Source organism: Ahaetulla prasina, chromosome 1 (genome assembly GCF_028640845.1).
Source record: "Ahaetulla prasina isolate Xishuangbanna chromosome 1, ASM2864084v1, whole genome shotgun sequence".
Lineage (NCBI taxonomy): Eukaryota > Metazoa > Chordata > Lepidosauria > Squamata > Colubridae > Ahaetulla > Ahaetulla prasina.
In genome coordinates this window covers 275074940-275082870 of record NC_080539.1, presented here as the reverse complement: position 1 = coordinate 275082870, position 7931 = coordinate 275074940, and the positions used below count along the sequence as shown (strand labels likewise).

At 37.8% G+C, this 7931-nt stretch overlaps 1 long non-coding RNA gene across 1 annotated transcript; it reads left to right on the top strand.

The window, feature by feature from the left end:
- The first annotated feature begins 2219 nt into the window (after positions 1–2219).
- Positions 2220–7714, top strand: LOC131190797 (uncharacterized). Its single transcript, XR_009153321.1, has 3 exons — positions 2220–3322; positions 4228–4304; positions 7509–7714. It is a non-coding gene; the product is annotated as an uncharacterized LOC131190797 (long non-coding RNA).
- Positions 7715–7931: the final 217 nt, after the last annotated feature.

Sequence of the window (7931 nt, the reverse complement as noted above, 5' to 3'; positions counted from 1 at the left end):
TGGTCTTCTCTGTCCAAAATGTGGACTTTGCTGTCTTCAACAAGAGTGGCCCTTATTTTTTAAATGCAGATGAACTGCTGAATCTTGTCCTGATGGGTTTGTTCTCCTATGTTGTGCCATGCATTTATGAAGTGGTTGTTTTGTTTCCCCAATGTACAGATTGTCAACTCGCAAAGCATTCCTGACCTGCTTTCGAGTTGCCATAGGCAGGTCGGAACCTTGACTCAGGTCTGTACATGGCTCACTCCTTTGGTATATAACTTTGACTTCTTTATCAAAAACTGGAGAAGCTCATTGTTCTGATTCATGCTCAAAATTATGTCTGCCATCATGCACCCCAGGTATAAAACCTACTGTTATTAGTGGTGCCTATTTTAGTGCCAAACTGGAATATGATGAATGTTATGTGCATGTAGGTTTATATGTATGACAAGGTTTCCCACATCTCCACCCTTTTCTGTCTCAATATTACAATCAACAAGCTCAAACATACTAGTTTAAAAAAGTAATGGTATTTTCCTCTTTGCATACAAATTAAAAATAAAATTGGTATTCTTTGACTTGGGTGGTTATTCTGAGTTTCTCCTCCTATTTTAATTCATCATCAAATTCACTGCCATGTAGTTATTCCCCATTTGTTGACATTGTTTGATGGGAACACCACACCTCTGAAAAAAGGTTCACACCTCCTTTCACTTCCATGGGTGTGATGTACACACGCAGGTTCACCTAGGTGTGCACAGTAATAATAACTATGTGTTGGGAAGACACTTTACTAATCAGTGCCTAGCATTGCATTGAAAAAAAAATAACAAATTAATGCTAAAAGTGTCATCTCTTCTGATTTTTTATTTATTTTTTACATGTCTGAACTGGCCAACTTCCTTGGAAAGGGACGCTCTGTTGAGAGAACTATGTTGATGTTCAGTCAACTGTGCCCTGAATATCTGGATTGTTTGTAAAGTAGTGGGTGATTTATAAGTCGAAAGATCAATCACTTTTGCTTACTTAGTGGAAAAATACATTTGGCATTACCTTCATGCAAGAAGAAATGAAACTGTATTTAAAAGTGTTAATCATGTAATTAGGAAATTATGTGAAAGCATGTGCTATTTTAATGATAATAAATGATGCTAGGTGGAATTCATTTTCAGCCCAGAAGATATCTTTCAAAGAATGAATGGTATAAACCACAGAGTGTTGGCTTTACTTTGGATAGAATCTCTTCTGTAAAAACACCCAGGAAACAAACTGTAATTTTTTTAATCAAGGTTTTACGGAAAGTATTTCTAAATGAATGTGGCATTTATTTAAAATCCCCCCCACACACACATTTATGGAGTCCATTATATATAATACACTATTTATTTATTTAATTAGCTTTTTATCCCGCCTTTATTACAGTCCTTTATAGATAAATCAAGGTGGTGAATATATATAATAATACTTCCTCCTCCTATTTTTCCTAAATGGAAATATTTCCCTATTTTCTCTAAAAGGACAACCCTGTGAGGTGGGTTGGACTGAGAGAGAATGACTGGGTCAAGGTCACCCAGTTGGCTTTCATGCATAAGGCAGGGTTAAAATTCATGGTTTTCTGGTTTCTAGCCTGGTACCATAACCACTGGACCAAATATGATTTATGTCATATTTATTTTCTTTAAAATATTTATCATGAGTTTGAAGGGAAATTGCATTTATTTACAGTGACAAATGAAAAATAAGGGAACAAGAAAATCCTTGATTTTGGTTTGTAAAATCCATTAGTGACAATTTTTTGCATTCCTGATGGTAAAGAGCTTTTTTTTAAAAAAGTAAGAAAGTTGCATAATAGGAATTGAGAAAGGAAGAGTTGTTTTTGAATCGCCATTTTGCCCTTCAACAGATCATGAATAAACAGAAGTGCATCTAAACTTAAAATCTGTGTGACTGATGGAAACAAAAAGTGGGGGGGAGAGGAGGAGGCTGCCCCTCTGGGCTCCTAGAACAATATAAAATCCTTCTCTGCATATTCAGCAGGATAACAACTGCTTGAACAAAGATTTCAGCTTCCAACCTCACCAGCCACTGAGGAATAGCTCCCTCCCTCCCTCCCTCCCTCCCTCCCTCCCTCCCTCTCTCTCTCTCTGTGTCTGACTGTCTGTGTGTTCCTTCTCACATTTAATATACAACTTTTCCTCAATAAAGTATAGTTTAAAATCAGGGCAGGTAATCTTTTTCAAGGTGATGGCCAATTTGAAGTATGAGAGCTTAATCTGGGCACTCTTCCAAAATGGCTGCTCTGGGTAGATTTACCATGATCCCTTTGAACGAAATAGTTACTATTTACCAACCAGTCCTAAATTAGTCCTTTTTTTTTTCCTGAGCAAGCAGTGGGATGCAGTACCTGCATCTATAATTTTCTTGAAACATATACAGGGCAGACTCATATGAATAGTCATTGTGCAACTGCGGTAAATAAACCGTAAATTCACATGCATTTTCACATTTTAAAAAGTTGCCACTAGATGCTGTAGCTCCTGGTGTTTTGTTTTGCAGCAAGCCACCTTGAGATAGAGACAGATAGGGATCCATATTTTAATTATCACAAACGTTTTAAAAAGTCAGGTGGGATGAAGGATCTGATAAACAGTAAGAAAAATGACCGCAGGAGGCCAATAAAGCTGCAGGATTTGTGTTGCCGAGCCCTGCTTTAAAAACTTAACCATTACTTATTTCTTTCTGGAAATTCTATAAAAGTCTCTTAAAGACTGTTAGTTAATGATAGAGCCCATGTTCTGAATCAGAAGATCTTCCCTTCACCTCCTGGTATCTCCAGGCATGGGTGGAGAAACTCCAGGGAAACTTCACAGAATTCCTGCCAAATAAAGAAGGCCAATGGAGAGAGATGGAAATGATGGCCTGAGTTTGTGAAGGCATGTTTTGTGCATACCCCATGGTACTCAGCAATGCTTTTCTTTTTTTTTACATCCCCAAAATTAGTGTAACGTAGCCACATCTATTTTTGATTTTTCAGAAAGGCTACGATGTTTAATTCTCTTTGTGCTTTGAATCGGCTGAGACTATCTTGAGACGTTCCCTCCTTTTTTCAGCAATGTTGCACATATTGCTCTGGGTCCTTCTTGCCAAGAATTCCCAACCTCATTATTCTTGTCTGGTTTATGTCTGCCTTCCTCAGAGCTCATGGTGGGTGGCTGCTAGGTGGTTTGTCAATGCTCCAGCTTTCTGCAGTCTTCCAGATCTACATACAAGTCCCTGGGATATGGTTGACAGGAGCCTTTGGAAAGAGGAGGAAAAAAAGTAACATTTCAAGTTGAAGATTGTAAGTAGTGCTTTTTCTTTGGTTTTGGATATAATGTTGAGGAATACCCATGTGTAAATAGATCAGCAATTATACTGAAATAAGATAGATGACCTTTGTTGTCATTTTTTACTATGAGCACACTGGCACACATTAAAAACGAAATTCTGTTGCCTGCTCTCAAAAGTGTACACATACCTAACATACATATACACCAGTGGGGGGGTTGCTCCCAGTTCAGTCCGGTTCTATAGAACCGGTAGTAAAACCGGCGGGAGGCTCCGCCCACCTGCCACGACATCATCAGAGGCGATATGCGCATGTGCAGAAGCTTCTATGCATGTGCAAAAGTGCACGTGAGTAAAGCACACAGAGGCGTGCCATCCCATTGTGAACTGGTAGTAAAGGTAAGTAGAATATACCCCTGATATACGCATGCTAAAATGAGAGCTGAAGCAGCCGCAGCCAAGCAAGGGGCCATCATCTTGTAAAAGTGTTATATAAAATGTGTTATAAAAGTGGAACTGTAACAAAATATTTCAACAGGGACTGACTGTTCTTGCTCAGCTTCCCAGTTATAAGCTATTTCTTTCTTCAAGATACTCTTTGCCCTCAGTTTTGTACCCTCAAAAAATTAGTAGACAATTCTGTAACCACTGTAAACATATTTAGGTCAAACTGGTTTATTCCTCTGGGATTCTTCACTCCCTTAACTGTTCTTTTTTATTGCTTGCGATTTGTTTGTTTGTTTATTCAAACTATGAGGGTTCCCTTGAACCTATTGCTAAATCCTCATCTTGTATTTTGGGCTACATGAAATTCAAAGAATGTGCTTGCTATTAATTTGTACATAAGTGCAATAATAAGTTTGCTTGTCTTAAGTGTAATCAATATTTATTGCATTTCTATTTGCCTTTTATTTCAAGAAACATATCCATCTCTCCTCTGGTGGTCCACATAAGTGTGACTACAATTTTCATCATCTCCACAGCATAAGATAAAGGTAAAGGTTCCCCTTGCACATATATGCTAGTCATTTGTGACTCTAGGGGGCGGTGGTCATCTCCGTTTCAAAGCCAAAGAGCCAGCGTTGTCTGAAGATCATGTGGCCAGCATGACTAAATGCCAAAGGCGCATGGAACGCTGTTACCTTCCCAACAAAGGTGGTCCCTATTTTGCTACTTGCATTTTTTACGTGCTTTCGAACTGCTAGGATGGCAGAAGCTGGGACAAGTAACGGGAGCTCACTAGGGATTCGAACTGCTGAACTACTGACCTTTCAATCGACAAGCTCAGCATCCTGGCCACTGAGCCACCACGTCCCTTCCCCACAGCATAGTCTTGGCTTTTTCTCTGCCGAGAATTGTTTGCAAATATTCCTTTTCGGTTTCCTCTTCACTAGATCAGTGGTTCTCAACCTGTAGTCTGTGGACCCTTGGTCATCACAAGGGGTCTGCAAAAGCTTGAAGAAATGTTACGATTTAAATGTTGAGTTAAGTATTTGTGGTCTGTGGCCACAAAAAGTATTTAAAGGGGGTCCATGGTGAAGAAAAGGTTGAGAACACTGAATTAGATTATGTCCAAGAAATCATCTCCATAAATCTCTTATCAACCCAATATGCATCCCCACATCAATATTATCTTTGACTGGAACATTGGCTGGCTTTGTTCCCATGGTCCAAGAAGCAAAGGGATAAAATACAGGTAGTTCTCAACTTACAACTGATTGCTTCATGACTGTTCAAAGTTATGATGTACTTCCCCATTTACAAAGCTACAAATGGCTGCATACGTGCGCACACATGCATGCACGCACACACACACAAACACACACACACCATGGTCACCTGGTTGCATTTTGGGTTCTAGGCAAAAGCTTCACCTTTATGGCTGTTTGCAGCATCCCATGGTCCCAAGACTGCAATATGTGTAATTTTTTTTGCTGGTTTCCGATGTTTACTTCCAGTTTCTGGCAAAAAAACCCAAAACAAAACACCCATTGGGGAATTAAAAAGTGCAGCGTTTGCTTAAAGACTACAGTGTCCACTTAAGAAATGCTGCAAAAAATGTCAACAAAACATTTAGGTCACACGATGCCTCGTCTTACAAAAACAAAGACTTGCAACCTTAATTAAGTAAGCCATGAAATCTAATTGTAGGTCTACTGTTGGGATGCTTGCATTAGGCAGGCAAAGCTTCCATGAAATAAGGCCATTTGGGCTGCCTTTGAATTACTGGGCACTATTCCAGATGTTCCCTTTTGTAGAGTTTGTCCAGATTTACCTATTACTCACAAGTCACTCTTAGAATTTGGACTAAAAACAATCTTGGTATACTTCTCATTCCACACTTCACCTATTCAGCTCAAGCAACGGCAGTTTGCCAAGTTTTCAAACAGCATAATTAATTACATAAATTAAATAATAGCATATATTTTCAGAAAAAAAAACCAACCTCACTAACTTTGGGAGTTGGTCCTAGATGGTATCTAACGTATCGTATTTCTTAGAAATGCAAATAATTCTTGTTTTAAAGTAGTAACATGGATGGACAATACAGAGCACTAGACCAGAGAAACTTGCTGTACTTCTTCCAGAACCAAAATATTTCCATGACCTAATTATGTGGTTTCCTAGTACTTTTCTTATGCTTTAAGTTTCTTATGCTTTAAGCAGCTTGCAAGAACTCTCCCATATTATTCAATTAAAAAGGAAGCAATCTTTATTACTTTGAACATTCTCCAAGACATCTGGAATATATAGTAGTCCATAATGATTGCATTCCTTTCATTTGTTATTAGATATATGATTTTTTTTTTTAAAAACAGAATAAACACACAAGAACACATAAAATTTGCCAACATTCTGTCTTATTCCAGTATATAATGAAATTATCTCAACAAAGAAGAAGGACTATGTATATGAAGTCAGGAACAAACATGATTCTTAATGGCTAGACTCCTTAGATTTAGTCCCCATAACATTGGTGTATCTAAATAAAATTTCATGGTGTTTTTCCATATAATTAAATAATTGTCATTGAATCTCATGAAGAAAAGTGAAGTCATTTATCTAGGAACATCATTGCAGTTAGTAAAAAAAATTATTCATGATGATGGAGCAGTTCCGACTCCATGGTGTCAGTCAACTTGACATAGTTTGATTTGTTCAAATACTATGAATTGCAAAATACTTTATTAAACTTTGTATTAATTAAAGCTTTTTTAAAGATCACATTTGATTCTGAAAAATATTTCAAATGTGAGCTAATTTCTTTGGGTCGCCTAAGTGAGAACTGGCCACCATTTAGTGCAACTGCAACATTGCCTGTGTTGTTCAGTTGTACACTCTACCTAAGGGTAAATAAAAACAGAGACATATATTTTGCCAATGATAATATACTAAAAAGTTTCTTTCATTCTAAATGCTGAAGGCTGTTGGATTCTGTTATATTTAACATTTGCACATGTTTGGGCTAGATAGACAAGCAAACATAATAGTTCTCTTAATTATCATCCATTAATTCAGAAAAATTTGATTTCATTTTTCCCACTGAAATTAACTTAATTTCTTCCCCTTCCCCCGCAGTAATTTTAATTTGTATTCATCATTCATTGACAGACTCCTTGAATCTCCTGGTGCTACAGTATTTAAACACAGTCAGTTTTGTCCTTAAAAAATGAATAAATAAAACAGGTCAAGAAAGACAGCTTAATCTCTCTGTGCACTCCCCTGTAATTTTTTTAATTTTTTGTTTTTTGTGATTCAAATTGCACTCAGACGAATGGTGTTGAGTACCTGTCTGTATAATTTGTTGAATAATGTGAGAGAATTCCACCCTCTTTTTGTCAGTGTGTATTAACGTGTCAGGAAGTCTTCTCCTGAAGGGTCCTTAACTAGAAGCTGGATTGCATGGAAATGCTATAATGAGGTCACGTAGTTTTCTCATGTAAGGTTCTGAACAGGAATTAATTTTGTTCTCTAAACAAATGCAGCATTCAGTTAACATTCCTGATGTCTAGCTCCCTGGACTGAGTCATTTAGGGCTTGAAAACTGTCCCAGTCTGCCCCAAGGAAAGCTAGTAGGAAGACTGGAAAAATACTTCGTCTCCATCAAGAGTTTTTTGTTACCAATAATAATAATAATAATAATTGGAATATTTGCTTATACTTTGCTTTTCCTTCATTGACAACTTTTCTTTCCTCAGGGTCAGTGAGAAATACTTTGCTTCCTGAAACTGAAGAACAATTGGCACGTAAGCACACTAAGACCAACAAGAACAATCACAACAGTTGTTATTCTTTGCTACAGAGCTCTATTGTGAGACCTCAAATAAGCAGGTGCTCTAGGGCTTGTCTGACACGCCACACAGTCATATTCTAAAATCATTACTTTGTGAAAGAGAAAGGAGGCACCCTGGGTAGCTTGGGACTGAACCACACGTGGCTTTCTAGACCCTTTCGGCAATCACCGTTCCGTCCTTTTCAAACATGGATGTTAGTTTTGAGCACTTGGATAGTGTTTACATGACAAATGGATGCCTTAAATCCTTCTGTTGCTGAAGGCAGCCATTTTACTCCTTATAATTTTCAATCCCCACCCCAGATTCACAAACAGATGTTTGATTGCA